This window comes from Pelmatolapia mariae, linkage group LG3_W, assembly GCF_036321145.2.
Source record: "Pelmatolapia mariae isolate MD_Pm_ZW linkage group LG3_W, Pm_UMD_F_2, whole genome shotgun sequence".
NCBI classification, from domain to species: domain Eukaryota; kingdom Metazoa; phylum Chordata; class Actinopteri; order Cichliformes; family Cichlidae; genus Pelmatolapia; species Pelmatolapia mariae.
In genome coordinates, this window is record NC_086229.1 from 5014247 (window position 1) to 5031155 (window position 16909).

General features: G+C 43.2%; 1 long non-coding RNA gene across 1 annotated transcript; it reads left to right on the forward strand.

The window, feature by feature from the left end:
• The first annotated feature begins 5101 nt into the window (after positions 1 to 5101).
• LOC134615823 (uncharacterized) lies at positions 5102 to 7840 on the forward strand. The gene is made up of 3 exons (XR_010091356.1): positions 5102 to 5568; positions 7667 to 7711; positions 7790 to 7840. It is a non-coding gene; the product is annotated as an uncharacterized LOC134615823 (long non-coding RNA).
• The last annotated feature ends 9069 nt before the right edge of the window (positions 7841 to 16909 follow it).

Below are 16909 nucleotides of genomic sequence, written 5' to 3' on the forward strand. Positions count from 1 at the left end.
GCTGCAACCACCAAGTACCTGCAGAGGGTCAGGCAAGTCCTGAGGAGTCAGCTGAATGGTAAGAACAAGATCCAGGCTATCAACACCTACGCCCTGCCCGTCATCAGGTACCCAGCTGGTATAATAAGTTGGCCAAAGGAGGAGATAGAAGCCACTGACATAAAGACAAGAAAGCTCCTTACCATGCATGGAGGGTTTCACCCCAAGTCCAGCACCCTGAGGCTGTACACTGAGCGGAAGGAAGGGGACCGGGGACTGGTGAGTGTCAGCACCACAGTCCAGGATGAGACAACGAACATCCAAGAATACATTGGGAAGATGGCCCCAACTGACCGAGTGCTCAGTGAATACCTCAGGCAGCAGAAACCCAAGAAAGAGGAGGGAGACGAGGAACCATCATGGAAGGACAGGCCCCTGCACGGTATGTACCACCGGCAGATAGAGGAGGTGGCTGATATCCAGAAATCCTACCAGTGGCTGGACAAAGCTGGACTGAAAGACAGCACAGAGGCACTAATCATGGCAGCACAAGAACAAGCTCTGAGTACAAGATCCATAGAGGCTGGGGTCTATCACACCAGGCAAGACCCCAGGTGCAGGCTGTGTAAAGATGCCCCAGAGACAATCCAGCACATAACAGCAGGTTGCAAGATGCTTGCAGGCAAGGCATACATGGAACGCCATAACCAAGTGGCCGGCATAGTGTACAGGAACATCTGTGCCGAGTATAACCTGGAAGTCCCAAGGTCAAAATGGGAGATGCCCCCAAGGGTGATGGAGAATGACCGAGCTAAGATCCTGTGGGATTTCCAGATACAGACGGACAAAATGGTGGTGGCTAACCAACCGGACATAGTGGTGGTAGACAAACAGAAGAAGACAGCTGTAGTGATCGATGTAGCGGTTCCGAATGACAGCAATATCAGGAAGAAGGAACACGAGACCCTGGAGAAATACCAAGGGCTCAGAGAAGAGCTCGAGAGGATGTGGAGGGTGAAGGTGACGGTGGTCCCCGTGGTAATCGGATCACTAGGTGCGGTGACTCCCAAGCTAGGCGAGTGGCTCCAGCAGATCCCGGGAACAACATCGGAGATCTCTGTCCAGAAGAGCGCAGTCCTGGGAACAGCTAAGATACTGCGCAGGACCCTCAAGCTCCCAGGCCTCTGGTAGAGGACCCGAGCTTGAAGGATAAACCGCCCGCAGGGGCGAGATGGGTGTTTTATATATATATATATATATATATATATATATATATATATATATATATATATATATATATATATATATATATATATATATATATATATATTATATATGTGTGTATATATGTATATATATGTGTATATATATATATATATATATATATATATATATATATATATATAAATATATATATATGCATGGCACAGGAGGCATATTGGGCGGTAGTTTGTGCAGTCGGCCACATCGCCTTTGGCTTTCCAGATTGGGACTGTGATGCTGGTGCTCCAGGCCGTTGGGGATTTGCCTTCCTGGATGTTGGCCAGATGATAAATTTTATTCGCTCCTCCAGGGGTGTCAAGGTCGTGGTACACCTGGTCGTAATCCGCCGCCTTCGCCACTGCCACTGCTTTCTTCGCTTTCACCTTCAGGTTCTTGTACCCTTTGTAGTCCTCGTCATGTCTGGACTGGCACCCTTCTTCAGCGCAGACTTCTTCTCTTTCATGGCAATTTGGACTTCTGGGTTCCACCACCATATTTGCTTGTCATTAAAGCACTTTCCCGGCTTTGTCTTCCCCAGGACGCTGGTTGCTGCTTCTCGGATTTGGTCGGCTACATTGTTCCAGGTGGCCTCCACTGGCTGGTTTGGGTCAATGTCAAGAGCGGTTGCACCCAGTGCCACTGTGAGGTCCCGCTTGCATTCGGGCACATGTAACCACTTGATCTTCTCGTCGGTGGTGGTTCTCGCCAGTCACCGTTTGCCAACATCGAGTCTGAGGTCTATGACGAGGAGCCGATGTTGGGGGCCCATGTTCGTGGATGGGATGACCTTCGTGTCAGTCACCAAATTTAGGTGTTGCCTCCAGATGAGCCAGTAATCGATCTGGGTGTCTCTTCGTCCACTGGAGTATATGACTAGGTGCGCCAGTCTCTTCTTGAGGAAGGAGTTGGTTATAGTGAGGTCGTATGCCTCAGCACAGTCGAGGGCGCGCTCTCCATCCTAGTTTCGGCTCCCAAATCCTTGGCCACCATGAAACCTCTCATTGCCACTCCTCTCTTGTCCAACGTGACCATTGAGATCACCACCAATAACGACATATTCTTCTAGTTCGAAGGATTGTAGGTGGGTGTCGAGGCTGGCCCAAAACTCTTCTTTCTCTGTGTCGGAGCAGTTCGTCTGGAGAGCATAGCATGAGACCACTCACAGGGCAACAGCACCAGTGTCGATATTGAGTGACATTAGCCGGTCTGAAATTCACGTCACTTCAACCACGTTATCTCGTAGCGCTTGGCTGACCACTATTCCAACTCCATTCTGGGCTTTATTCTAGAAAAGCTTGAAACCATCACCGATATCCCTTGCCTTGGCTCCTGTCCACTTGGTTTCCTGAATGCACGCAATGTCAATGCTGTGGATCTTGAGGGCGTCGGCTAATTCTCGGCTTCGTCCAGTGATCATACCGATGTTGATGGCACCCAGTCATAGGGGTTAGACTCGCTTCTTTGGCCTGCCTTGTCCGAGGGCAGGTAGCCCTTGCCCACTTGTCACGGTGCTTGGGTGAGGATGCTGCACGTCGCCTCCAGGGGACGCCCAAGGCTCCAAATTTTGAGACGGTCTTGCCATTTTGATGCGACCAAGAAATGAATCGACCGATGTATCTCTCCACCTGACGTCGAATACCCTCACCGTTGGCCAAGTAACAACGGTGCCAGCTGGAAACAACTTCCCGGGGAATACAAAATCATCCCCCAAATATTATTTTTTAAATAATTTAAATTATATATAAATCTTAAAATTTGCTTAAAGGAGATAGATAAAATATATATCCCCTTTTTTTGTTGTGTTTTTTTCCTTCTGTCTTCAAATATGCTGTGTTTAATTTAGTATTACATCCTGTTAGTATGCTTACATTTGTGTAGATGTCCATATTCATTGCTTATTTTTCTATTGTTACATTGTTCTTTTAATCACTGTTCCCTCTGGCAACTGATTATATCTTATGTGCCTAAAAGATGATGATAATTATTAAAAACAACAACAACAGGTTAAACCACCAGTCTAATACCGTAACCTGTTGATAGAAAGGCGCCATAACAGCTACATTATCATTGTTTAGAAATCATTTGAAACTCTGAGATTAAATAATCTACATTTCCAGCAAATGCACCAAGAGTATGCATTAATTCACATAAATATAATGACACATTAGTGGGTCTTATACCCAGTAACATCCAAGCAAAATCTATAATGTCATTAAAAATGCTCCAACATTCAAGATTCTTTATTTGTCATGTGCATAGTTATACAAGTACAACACGCAGTGAAATGTGTCCTGATACGCTCCCCGACTGTGCAACAGAGAGAATATTATAAACAGTGAATGAATATATACAAAGAGGACATTATGTGCAGTAAATGAGTGAATTGCATACATATATAAATAAAATCAAATAAAACAATCTGGAAATTTACAGTTGGAAATCTGAGAATGTACATTGTGTGAGTGGGGTGTTAAAGTGTCTTGTGCCATGGTGTAGCCAGAAGGATCAGGATGATTTTACAGTTTCCCTCCAAAAGGGAAACTGTAAAACTTAAAAACAAATCATGACCTGGAGGACTGAAAATCCTCACAGAGCAGCCTGTTGTAAATGTATTAGTTAAGTATACAGGGAGTGCAGAATTATTAGGCAAATGAGTATTTTGTCCACATCATCCTCTTCATGCATGTTGTCTTACTCCAAGCTGTATAGGCTCGAAAGCCTACTACCAATTAAGCATATTAGGTGATGTGCATCTCTGTAATGAGAAGGGGTGTGGTCTAATGACATCAACACCCTATATCAGGTGTGCATAATTATTAGGCAACTGCCTTTCCTTTGGCAAAATGGGTCAAAAGAAGGACTTGACAGGCTCAGAAAAGTCAAAAATAGTGAGATATCTTGCAGAGGGATGCAGCAGTCTTAAAATTGCAAAGCTTCTGAAGCGTGATCATCGAACAATCAAGTGTTTCATTCAAAATAGTCAACAGGGTCGCAAGAAGCGTGTGGAAAAACCAAGGCGCAAAATAACTGCCCATGAACTGAGAAAAGTCAAGCGTGCAGCTGCCAAGATGCCACTTGCCACCAGTTTGGCCATATTTCAGAGCTGCAACATCACTGGAGTGCCCAAAAGCACAAGGTGTGCAATACTCAGAGACATGGCCAAGGTAAGAAAGGCTGAAAGACGACCACCACTGAACAAGACACACAAGCTGAAACGTCAAGACTGGGCCAAGAAATATCTCAAGACTGATTTTTCTAAGGTTTTATGGACTGATGAAATGCGAGTGAGTCTTGATTTGCCAGATGGATGGGCCTGTGGCTGGATTGGTAAAGGGCAGAGAGCTCCAGTCCGACTCAGACGCCAGCAAGGTGGAGGTGGAGTACTGGTTTGGGCTGGTATCATCAAAGATGAGCTTGTGGGGCCTTTTCGGGTTGAGGATGGAGTCAAGCTCAACTCCCAGTCCTACTGCCAGTTTCTGGAAGACACCTTCTTCAAGCAGTGGTACAGGAAGAAGTCTGCATCCTTCAAGAAAAACATGATTTTCATGCAGGACAATGCTCCATCACACGCGTCCAAGTACTCCACAGCGTGGCTGGCAAGAAAGGGTATAAAAGAAGAAAAACTAATGACATGGCCTCCTTGTTCACCTGATCTGAACCCCATTGAGAACCTGTGGTCCATCATCAAATGTGAGATTTACAAGGAGGGAAAACAGTACACCTCTCTGAACAGTGTCTGGGAGGCTGTGTTTGCTGCTGCACGCAATGTTGATGGTGAACAGATCAAAACACTGACAGAATCCATGGATGGCAGGCTTTTGAGTGTCCTTGCAAAGAGAGGTGGCTATATTGGTCGCTGATTTGTTTTTGTTTTGTTTTTGAATGTCAGAAATGTATATTTGTGAATGTGGAGATGTTATATTGGTTTCACTGGTAAAAATAAATAATTGAAATGGGTATATATTTGTTTTTTGTTAAGTTGCCTAATAATTATGCACAGTAATAGTCACCTGCACACACAGATATCCCCCTAAAATAGCTAAAACTAAAAACAAACTAAAAACTACTTCCAAAAACATTCAGCTTTGATATTAATGAGTTTTTTGGGTTCATTGAGAACATGGTTGTTGTTCAATAATAAAATTATTCCTCAAAAATACAACTTGCCTAATAATTCTGCACTCCCTGTAAGTTAGTCTGGAGATATCAGCTGTGACTGAACTCTGTCTGCAGTCACTCCATCCACCTCTCTGTCTTCAGATCCTCAGGAGGTCGCTTACGGTCAGGTTGTCATCAAAAGCAAGAAAAAAGCTGGCAAGAGAACAGGTAACCATAGTAACCACTACACCGACACGCCTTGGCACTCACTCAGTTCAATTTAATTTGATTCATATAGCGCCAAATCACAACAACAGTCGCCTCAAGGCGCTTTATATTGTAAGGTAGACCCTACAATAATAAATACAGAGAAAAACCCAACAATCATATGACCCCCTATGAGCAAGCACTTTGGTGACAGTGGGAAGGAAAAACTCCCTTTTAACAGGAAGAAATCTCCGGCAGAACCAGGCTCAGGGAGGGGCGGGGCCATCTGCTGTGACCGGTTGGGGAGAGAGAAGGAAGACAGGATAAAGACATGCTGTGGAAGAGAGACAGAGATTAATAACAAGTATAATTCAATGCAGAGAGGTCTATTAACACATAGTGAGTGAAGAAGAAACACCCAGTGCATCATGGGAATCCCCCAGCAGTTTACACCTATTGTAGCATAACTAAGGGAGGATTCAGGGTCACCTGGTCCAGCCCTAACTATATGCTTTAGCAAAAAGGAAAGTTTTAAGCCTAATCTTAAAAGTAGAGATAGTGTCTGTCTCCCGAATCCAAACTGGAAGCTGGTTCCACAGAAGAGGGGCCTGAAAACTGAAGGCTCTGCCTCCCATTCTACTTTTAAATACTCTAGGAACAGCAAGTAAGCCTGCAGAGCGAGAGCGAAGTGCTCTAATAGGGTGATATGGTACTACAAGGTCATTAAGATAAGATGGGGCCTGATTATTTAAGACCTTGTATGTGAGGAGCAGGATTTTGAATTCAATTCTGGATTTAACAGGAAGCCAATGAAGGGAAGCCATACATACAATTCTCACCCCAACCAATCACAGCAGATGGCCCCGCCCCTCCCTGAGCCTGGTTCTCCCGGACGTTTCTTCCTGTTAAAAGGGAGTTTTTCCTTCCCACTGTCGCTGATAGGTTTGTAGCTTGAACCTATTCGCTGGAACGTTGAAGGCAATGTGATTACACAGCAAGCAAGACACGAAGTAGGCAACATTCTTTACGTGCACGGGAGAGAACTGGACAGGCGCCGTTCCTTCGCTTGACCCCAGTTGCTCTCGTCCGCTCTCCCGTAACACTGCTCTTTTATTGTGGTTACATGAATATGCATAGGTTCATTAACATATGACATCTTATATAGGTATGCATGTGAACAAAGAATACCCTGAGTGTGTGCGTGTGTGTGTATCTATGTGTGTATGGGGTCAAGATGTAACCCCAGGAAGACTCCCCAAAGCTGGTGCCAGGAGTCTAGCGGTACATCTGAACAAAAGGCTCTTAGACTCAAACAGATATACGGGTGTTTGCTATACCATATATCAGCAGGAGAAGATACGACCTCTCCTAGGAGGTGTGTGATCTATGCCAGAACACTCTGAAGAGGAGTGAACGCACTCCCCTCTTCATGCTACACAGAGTTGTTACAGACCTCCTAGGATGAGACATTCTTTCAATCTACAAATGATTATATACTTCTAAGCATATATGAGTAAATATTTCTAAGCATAAATGACAATCACAATACAAATCTAACAGTCGCCAAAGTGCTTGCTCATAGGGAGTCATATGGATGTTGGGTTTTTCTCTGTATCTATTATTATAGGATATACTGTACAATATAAAGCGCATTGAGGCGACTTTTGTTGTGATTTGGCCCTATATAAATAAAATTGAATTGAATTGAATTGAAAAATTGAATAGGAGAAATCTGCTCTCTCTTTCTATTCCCTGTCAGTACTCTTGCTGCAGCAATGCCATAAACACTGGCACATTTTTCATGGGGATCAAAAAGGTCAGAAATTTGTTTAATATTGTGAATGTTAGTGTCAGCAGCTGCTTTTACTTTGGGATACATAATGATCAGCACTGACTCAGAGGTGTGTGTAATAGAAGCAGAGTATCCATGAATCCCTGTTTTTTTTGTACACTGTAATTTCTGCAGAGGCCTGTAGGGGGAGCGAGGAGCACCACTGAGCTATGCTGGAAGATATAAACATGTGAAACACACATACAGGTGTGCGATACTCTAACCGTGTGTGTGTGTGTGTGTGTGTGTGTGTGTGTGTGTGTGTGTGTGTGTGTGTGTGTGTTTCAGAACAGTCACCTGATCCATATGCTGTGTACTCATCAGTGAGAGCAGGTAACATTTACATACAGGTGTATTTAATTAAAGGTCAGAGGTGAACAGCTGACATCAGTGATGTTTGTATCTGAACAGGAAGCTGAGAACACACTCGGTCTGATGGACGACCTTCATCCTTCACTCTGCTCCTCTTTCAGAGCCTGCTGAGGCTTCATCAGTTATTTCTGAATCTTCATTAGTCAGTATTGATCATGGAGGAGAACGGTTCTACTTTAAGTATTAGTTTTAGCTGTTTTCATTCATGTGCAAATGTGACCTCTGTGTAGTGTCTTCTCTGGTCTGCATTCACAACAAAAAGGCAATGGTTAGAATGCTTTCCTTTAATGTCGTGGGAAATCAGTGCAAGATCTAAATGGGAAAGCAACAACAGAGTTAGCTAACTATGCTCCCATTTTTTTCCCTCTCTTCCCAATAAAGATATCTCACATAAACGTGCACTCAATTCAACATAAAGACTGGAGAAATGACCCGCAACAAATGATGTATAAACAACAAAAATGATCGGGTCAGATTATATTACTTTAACAACCTGCAATATGATTTTTCTTCCCCACGACATCTGCGCATTCCTTACCTCGCAGCAATCCTCCATTATTCTGAGGATTATCCAGAATCCCTTGCCCTTTGTAAATGTTGCAGGATGACTTTTTCAACAGTAGGTGGTGCCAATGTACCATTTAGCGGGATTTAACGTCGACTCTATTTAACTATGTTACACAAACTTGAAAATGACTTTAAAGGATTCATATGTATGTAACACACCCAATAAAAAGATTCTAGGTCTGACCAACCGTCTCAGTCGTGGGCAAAAAGATGACAGTCAATAAAATTCTAAAAGATAATTTATTGACAAAAAAATCAAGAGATAAAAGATAAAACAGTCCAGTGTCCCATTTATGAATCCAGTAAAAACACACAGTCCCAAGGCCAGAGCCAGCTATGCCACACTGCCAGTTGCACTCCACGTGTTGCCTTTAACAGGGTTAGAAGTTGTCCTCTGAGACCCACCACCCTGCAAGCATATAGCCAGTGGTCACTCCAGCCTCTGAGACTCTGCTGCCTTTAGGCTGTGGCATATAATAGGCCCTGGCCTGCACAGAGAAACCAAATGACACTTTCACTATAGAACTCATAGCACAAAACCCATCCATCCCAAACATATCTGTTTTCATCACATTAAATACCTGCACAGAGAGACAAAATGACACAGCAGTGTTTGTAGTGTGGGCTATAAGTAGACCAGTGTATCAGTGCAATCAAGTACACCTGCCTCTAATTAGTCCAACCCTATTCCAGCCATTGGCTCACCAAAAATGTGACACACACACACACACACACACACACAACCTGAATCAACACAGGCACATTAGTCTACCATGTTACATATATGTATTAAAGGAAGGACCTGTGTTTAATAAAAGTTTGTTTAAAACATCCCAGATGTGTCTGTGTCTGTCAATCTGACTGCCTGTACCAGTCAGTCACTGTGAGGTCCTGATGTGTCTGAGACAGAACTGATTCCTGTAGTTCTGAATGATTTAATAATCGAGCATGCTGGTTGGTACTTTGCTTTCATAAACACATCGTAAATGGACAATCAGTGACTTCCTCACTCAATTCAAATCAATTCAGTTTTATTTATACAGCACCAAATCACAACAACAGTCGGCTCAAGGTGCTTTATATTGTACAGTAGATCCTACAATAATAGATACAGAGAAAAACCCAACAATCATATGACCCCCTATGAGCAAGCACTTTGGCGACAGTGGGAAGGAAAAACTCCCTTTTAACAGGAAGAAACCTCCAGCAGAACCAGGCTCAGGGAGGGGCGGGGCCATCTGCTGTGACCGGTTGGGGTGAGAGAAGGAAAACCGGATAAAGACATGCTGTGGAAGAGAGCCAGAGATTAATAACAGGTATGATTCAGTGCAGAAAGGTTATTAACACATAGTGAGTGAAGAAGAAACACCCAGTGCATCATGGGAATCTGGTTGTGTGTTAGCAGAGTGTGTGTGTTATACCTTCAGAGCAAAGTGTTTTTCTTATAATGAAACCAAACAAATGTTTTTATATAGTGCTTCAGAAGCATGTGACACTTTGGAGGAGTGGGTGTGGTTCACAGATGAAGCTTTGTGTTGGTACCAGCAGATCAGCAGGAGAAGCTGTTCTACAATGCAGTGATGTCAGTGATTCATCTGTTGGTTGGTGTTAATCACAGTCTAACTGTTAATAAATACAGCTTTAACAAGAAACAGCAACATGTATTCTTTACCATAGAACCAAGACAGCAGAAACCAAACACCAACCAAATTAGAACATGTCTGTGACAGCATGGGTGGAACTGATATGTGGAGAAGATAATGTGGAGGACATACTGATGAGAACCAATGAGCCTGAGAGACCATACAGCTGTTACAGTCCAGGCTGATGTGAAACCAGTCACACAACTCCGAAAAAACACTATTAGAAAGCCTGCTCTCACAGTGGTAGATGTTGGAAGTGGTGTCTGAAAAGGGCTGGGAAAATCATCAAAGACCCCAGTCACCCAGCACACGGACTCTTCACCCTCCTGCCTTCTGGGGCGCTACAGGAGCCTCCGGACTAAGACCATCAGGTACAGAAACAGCTTCTTCCCTACAGCTGTCAGACTGAACTCCTGATCTCTGCCTCCTGACATCTGACCCACATTAAACTCATGGACTGAACATGCACACACCCACAACCATAACTGAACACACACACACAATGGACAAAAACAAACAAATGGACAACTGTACCCTCATACACACAATAGAGATTATAAATGTGATGTCATGTCCGGGGTAAAACCGCAAAGGATTTTAGGTACGAGTGGCAAGCGGTAGTAGTGCACGCAGGCTTTCACAAGAAAACAGTCACATGGCGATAAAAAGAAACACAAAGAATGGCAAGAAGCTGTTGTATTATTAACTGCAATAGCCGGTCGCATGACAGCCACGGGAAGCCGACGGGTAAAGAAATCAGTTTTTATCGGATTCCGTCGTGGAAGAGAAATTGTTCAAGCCATGTTTCGAAGTAACAAAGAGCCGACAGATGACCTGGATTGCAGCCATTCGAAGACCAAATATAATGTTTCAGAACACTCCAGCTCACATGTTAGTCTGCTCCAAGCATTTCCACAAAGGTCAGTCTTCTGTTGTAGTTATTACGTAATTTTTCATAACATAATTGTTGATGTATGTTACAAATAAGTCTTATATTGATTTGAATTGAATTCATTGCACTATGCTGCTTTGTTCACTGTGGCTTTGCAGGCTAATGTTTGTTGTGTTTTGTAGGAAAACCAGCCTACAAAATGCTGGAATGGATCCAGACCGGGCACCCTCTATCAAACTGGGTCATAGCGAGTTTAAAGCTGCGAGATTTGATCAGTTAAGAGAGAGAGCAGATCAAAACAGCCACGGAAAGTCACACGTATATGTGCCAAAGTGTTGTATTGAAGCAATCAAGTGATGAATACCTCTATTCCAGTATGTTGTTTTGCAATGTTTTTTTTTTGTTGGGCTTTTTTTTTGCATTGTTGATTTGTTATTCACCAAAGCAGCTAATAAAGCATAATGGAATACAATTTTGCCTCTTTCTTGTAAGATGCTATAATAGAATGAAACAATAATGCCAGATATAAATAAAGACAATAAATTGATTGAATTATGAAACACTCATTTTATTTCTATTAGATCTGAAAATGTTGTGTAATACTACAACCTGAAACGACAAATAGATTGCGTTGGCCTGTACAGGAGATAAAGAAAAAAAAATTTAACAACAGCTGTGAAATGGAATAGTCCAAATCACCAAAGTAAACTGGACCTGGGCTTGTTGCGGGGATCTGAAATTACTAAACATTTTGTGAGTGTATGCACTCACACTTAGGACCATATAATAATATGTGCGTGATGAAAGTTGGGCAGCACGCCTTACTCCTTACTTACAGCATGTCCTTACTTCTCTGTGTATGCTCGTATGGGTCTAACCTTTTCACTCCTGTGATTTTTTAACCTCGTACGTTTTTTTTGGCCTTTTCGTCAAGTCTGTCTTCTCTGTCGTTTTGTACATAACTGTTTTCGGGGCAAATCAAATGAAAGTAGGGATTAAAACCGCAGAATTAATGATTACCAGTGCTGGAAATGCTAGTGCTTGATGCAGTGTTTTGATTTTGTTGCCACTTGTACCCACAATGCAATGCGCGAAAGTCACGTGGTCTGTCAATCTCTATAATAACATGGACTGAGCCACCACTCACAACCACTTTACCACAAGCACTTTATATAACCACTATAGAAATCATCCACATATTGCACTTATCTTAACTGCACTACTGTAAATGCTGTTTAGATAATCATTCTGTACAATACAATAATTTTAATTCTACAACTGTTTACAACTGTTTATAACCTGCATAGTTCAAACCCAGACCAACTCATCCTCTTGGTGACACTGTCACTTGGTATTCACTCTCTCTGCGGTAGAGTATCACTTCCTGTTCCTGCTCAACACACAGTGGTGTTTTTGAGTATCTTATCTGCTTAGCAATTTAATTAAAAACTTTTAGATACCACCATGGCTACTTCACCTGTCCCTCCTGCACTTTCCTGCTCATTGTGTCAGATGTTCAGTTACTCCTCTGCCTCCTTTAGCAGTAGTGATACTTGTAACAAATGTAGCATATCCTGGAGGCCAGGATTACTGAATTGGAGACTCGGCTTCACACCCTTCATTCACGCGTAGCTAGCTAGCTAGGCCCCTGTAGCTGGTGCAGCCGAAGATAGCGTAGGCCCCGCTAGCTGTTCCCGGCAGACGCCCAGCAGCTGGGGAAAGAGGGTGGCTGGGTGACAGTGTGGAGGAAGCACAGACTTAAACAGAAGCCCCAGGTACACCGCCAACCTATTCATGTGTCTAACCATTTTTCCCCACTCGGCAACACACCCGCCGGGGGTAAAACTCTGGTATTTGGCAATTCTGTTCTGAGACATGTGATGCTAGAGACACCGGCAACCATAGTCAATTGTCTTCCAGGGGCCAGAACAGGTGACATTGAGGGAAATTTAAAACTGCTGGCTAAGGGTAAAGGCAAATGCAGTAAAATCATAATTCACATCAGCAGTTACGCCAATCGGAGGTCACTAAAGTCAATATTGAATTGGTGTGTAACTTTGCCAAAACAACATCGGACTCTGTAGTTTTCTCTGGTCCCCTCCCCAATCAGACCAGGAGTGAAATGTTTAGCCGCATGTTCTCCTTAAATTGCTGGCTGTCTGAGTGGTGTCCAAAAAACGATGTGGGCTTCATAGATTATTGGGGAAACCTGGAGGAAACCTTATCTTGTTAGGAGAGACGAAATCCATCCCACTTTGGATGGAGCAGCTCTCATTTCTAGAAATATGGACAAATTCATTAAAGCAACAAAACAACCTGAAGAGCCGGTTGGGAGCTGGAAGAGCCGGCTCTTTTTAGTGAGCTGAGCCGAAATAGCCGGTTCTCCAAAAAGAGACGGAATTTCCATCACTAGTAGCCACCAACTTTAAGGGTCATTTGGAGGGGGCTCCCGTCATCACGAGTTGCAGGCCATCCGGGGAGGGTCTGACAGTCAGCGGAAAAGGAAGAGGGAGTTCTCCATTTTTCTGGTACAGAGATAGAAGGACCGTGGACTAAGAGGACTGTGAAAAGAGAGAAATAAAATGAAAAGCCTGCTATGATACGGTGGCATTAGAGAAGGACCCGACCACAGGCTTAAGCTTTTCAGCATTAACTTTATTTACACAATCACTCACGGTTGGCATTCTAACACACAACTGCAGCTCTCCTGCTACCAGCTCCACATACCAACAACAACATGACAGGACCCAATTCAGTCCTTTAAGCTGGCGAGGCGTGATTGCGGATGCCCTGCAGGTGCGTTCGCCTATCCTGCAGCGGTACCGTCGAACACGCCTCACCACAGATAACCTGGTAATTTTCAGGGCTTTTTTTGTAGAGTTTTTCTTTATTACGAGGGTATTTTAGCAAATAGAGACCTTGGATTGTTTTTTGTTACCAAATGACAGCCTATTCCGGCCCATCGGTGGGGTACTGCACGAGAGACGACAAGGAGCTAAGAGGAACATTGTGTCAATGCTCCTATGTTAACAACTGAACAATAAAGCCAGCCCCCCCACCCCACCCAAAAAAAAAAAATCAGGCCTGTAATAAATCTCCTATACGTTTTTTTATTGAACTTTTATTGGAACTCTAATTGAGAGACGGAATTGTTTAATTTGATGTCATATACTAAGAATTTCATGATCTGAGAATGTATTCTCCCTTTTGGAAAAGGATAAAAACAAGGAATGATAAAAATTGCTATCCTCTGGAGGCCATATTCCCTCCATAGAAGTGTTGGGTAACTAAAAAAAGTTAGTAATATATAATTTTATATATAGGAAGCTATTACTTGGATAAACAACATAATAGTACAGGGAGTGCAGAATTATTAGGCAAATGAGTATTTTGTCCACATCATCCTCTTCATGCATGTTGTCTTACTCCAAGCTGTATAGGCTCGAAAGCCTACTACCAATTAAGCATATTAGGTGATGTGCATCTCTGTAATGAGAAGGGGTGTGGTCTAATGACATCAACACCCTATATCAGGTGTGCATAATTATTAGGCAACTTCCTTTCCTTTGGCAAAATGGGCCAAAAGAAGGATTTGACAGGCTCAGAAAAGTCAAAAATAGTGAGATATCTTGCAGAGGGATGCAGCAGTCTTAAAATTGCAAAGCTTCTGAAGCGTGATCATCAAACAATCAAGCGTTTCATTCAAAATAGTCAACAGGGTCGCAAGAAGCGTGTGGAAAAACCAAGGCGCAAAATAACTGCCCATGAACTGAGAAAAGTCAAGCGTGCAGCTGCCAAGATGCCACTTGCCACCAGTTTGGCCATATTTCAGAGCTGCAACATCACTGGAGTGCCCAAAAGCACAAGGTGTGCAATACTCAGAGACATGGCCAAGGTAAGAAAGGCTGAAAGACGACCACCACTGAACAAGACACACAAGCTGAAACGTCAAGACTGGGCCAAGAAATATCTCAAGACTGATTTTTCTAAGGTTTTATGGACTGATGAAATGCAAGTGAGTCTTGATTTGCCAGATGGATGGGCCCGTGGCTGGATTGGTAAAGGGCAGAGAGCTCCAGTCCCACTCAGACGCCAGCAAGGTGGAGGTGGAGTACTGGTTTGGGCTGGTATCATCAAAGATGAGCTTGTGGGGCCTTTTCGGGTTGAGGATGGAGTCAAGCTCAACTCCCAGTCCTACTGCCAGTTTCTGGAAGACACCTTCTTCAAGCAGTGGTACAGGAAGAAGTCTGCATCCTTCAAGAAAAACATGATTTTCATGCAGGACAATGCTCCATCACACGCGTCCAAGTACTCCACAGCGTGGCTGGCAAGAAAGGGTATAAAAGAAGAAAAACTAATGACATGGCCTCCTTGTTCACCTGATCTGAACCCCATTGAGAACCTGTGGTCCATCATCAAATGTGAGATTTACAAGGAGGGAAAACAGTACACCTCTCTGAACAGTGTCTGGGAGGCTGTGGTTGCTGCTGCACGCAATGTTGATGGTGAACAGATCAAAACACTGACAGAATCCATGGATGGCAGGCTTTTGAGTGTCCTTGCAAAGAAAGGTGGCTATATTGGTCGCTGATTTGTTTTTGTTTTGTTTTTGAATGTCAGAAATGTATATTTGTGAATGTGGAGATGTTATATTGGTTTCACTGGTAAAAATAAATAATTGAAATGGGTATATATTTGTTTTTTGTTAAGTTGCCTAATAATTATGCACAGTAATAGTCACCTGCACACACAGATATCCCCCTAAAATAGCTAAAACTAAAAACAAACTAAAAACTACTTCCAAAAACATTCAGCTTTGATATTAATGAGTTTTTTGGGTTCATTGAGAACATGGTTGTTGTTCAATAATAAAATTATTCCTCAAAAATACAACTTGCCTAATAATTCTGCACTCCCTGTACAGAGACAGACAGATTTAGGTTTATATTGTTCGAAATTGTTCTTTTTCCTTTTTTTAGATTAATTCCTAAAGGAGCACACAGCAGGCTATAGCACAGCAAACTTAGATGCATAACACCTTCAATGAGAATCCAAGACAACAACAACAAGCGGCGAGGGAGAGGAGGAGCAGATAAACCAGAGAAGGACTAAGGAGGACCACGGGAGAATTTGGACGTTCCATTCGAAACCTCGGACTGTGCAGCTAATTTTCGTTGAAAGCAAACTGAGCCACACTGTTTTAAATCCCTAACCATTCCTAACCATCGCTAGCCACCAGTTATTTTCCTCTCCTTTGGGTGGCAATGTCACTTGGCGTTTTCTGTCTTGTCTTTATCCTGTTTTCCTTCTCTCACCCCAACCAGTCGCGGCAGATGGCCCCGCCCCTCCCTGAGCTTAGTTCTGCCAGAGATTTCTTCCTGTTATAAGGAAGTTTTTCCTTCCCACTGTTTCCAAAGTGCTTGCTCATAGGGGTTTTTGTTGGGTTTTTCCTCTAGGTATTATTGCCGGGTCTTGATGCGACTGTCGCTGTGAGTTGGCGGTGTACAAATAAGTTGAATTAAAAATCGAATTATTACCGCAGAGGTTTACGACCTTCATAACACACAGTTATTACTGCTTCTAGGGGATACCTTCTTTGAGGATCTGCTAGGCCCTGGAGCCACCGCCAGTTCCCTTCAAGGCCTTCCCCAAACCGCAGCTCAGTTCACATTCGAGCCATTCACCTTTATGTACTTAAACGCTGCCAAACCTAAAATCAGAACGTGGGTGCAGCTAGTGAATATACTGCTGCATGGGCTGGGCTGTAGTTACATTGTAAGGTTTAAAAACTGAGGTTTAAAATGAACAGTGGTAATAAAAACCAAGAGAGGCTGACAGTGATCACTGACTGTTTTTAGGGGGTTGTTGAGTTTAAATAGAACAAGACACAAAGTATTAAAACATGTTAAAAACACAACAGCATTAATAAACGCTGAGTCGTTTGGATCCGGAAGCAGAGTTCGTACGTCATTAGTTAAAGACTGGATACAGGGTCGTGTTTGAGTCAGAGCAAGTGGTGGGAACAGTCAGGGACTAACAAACAGTCATTATAACTCA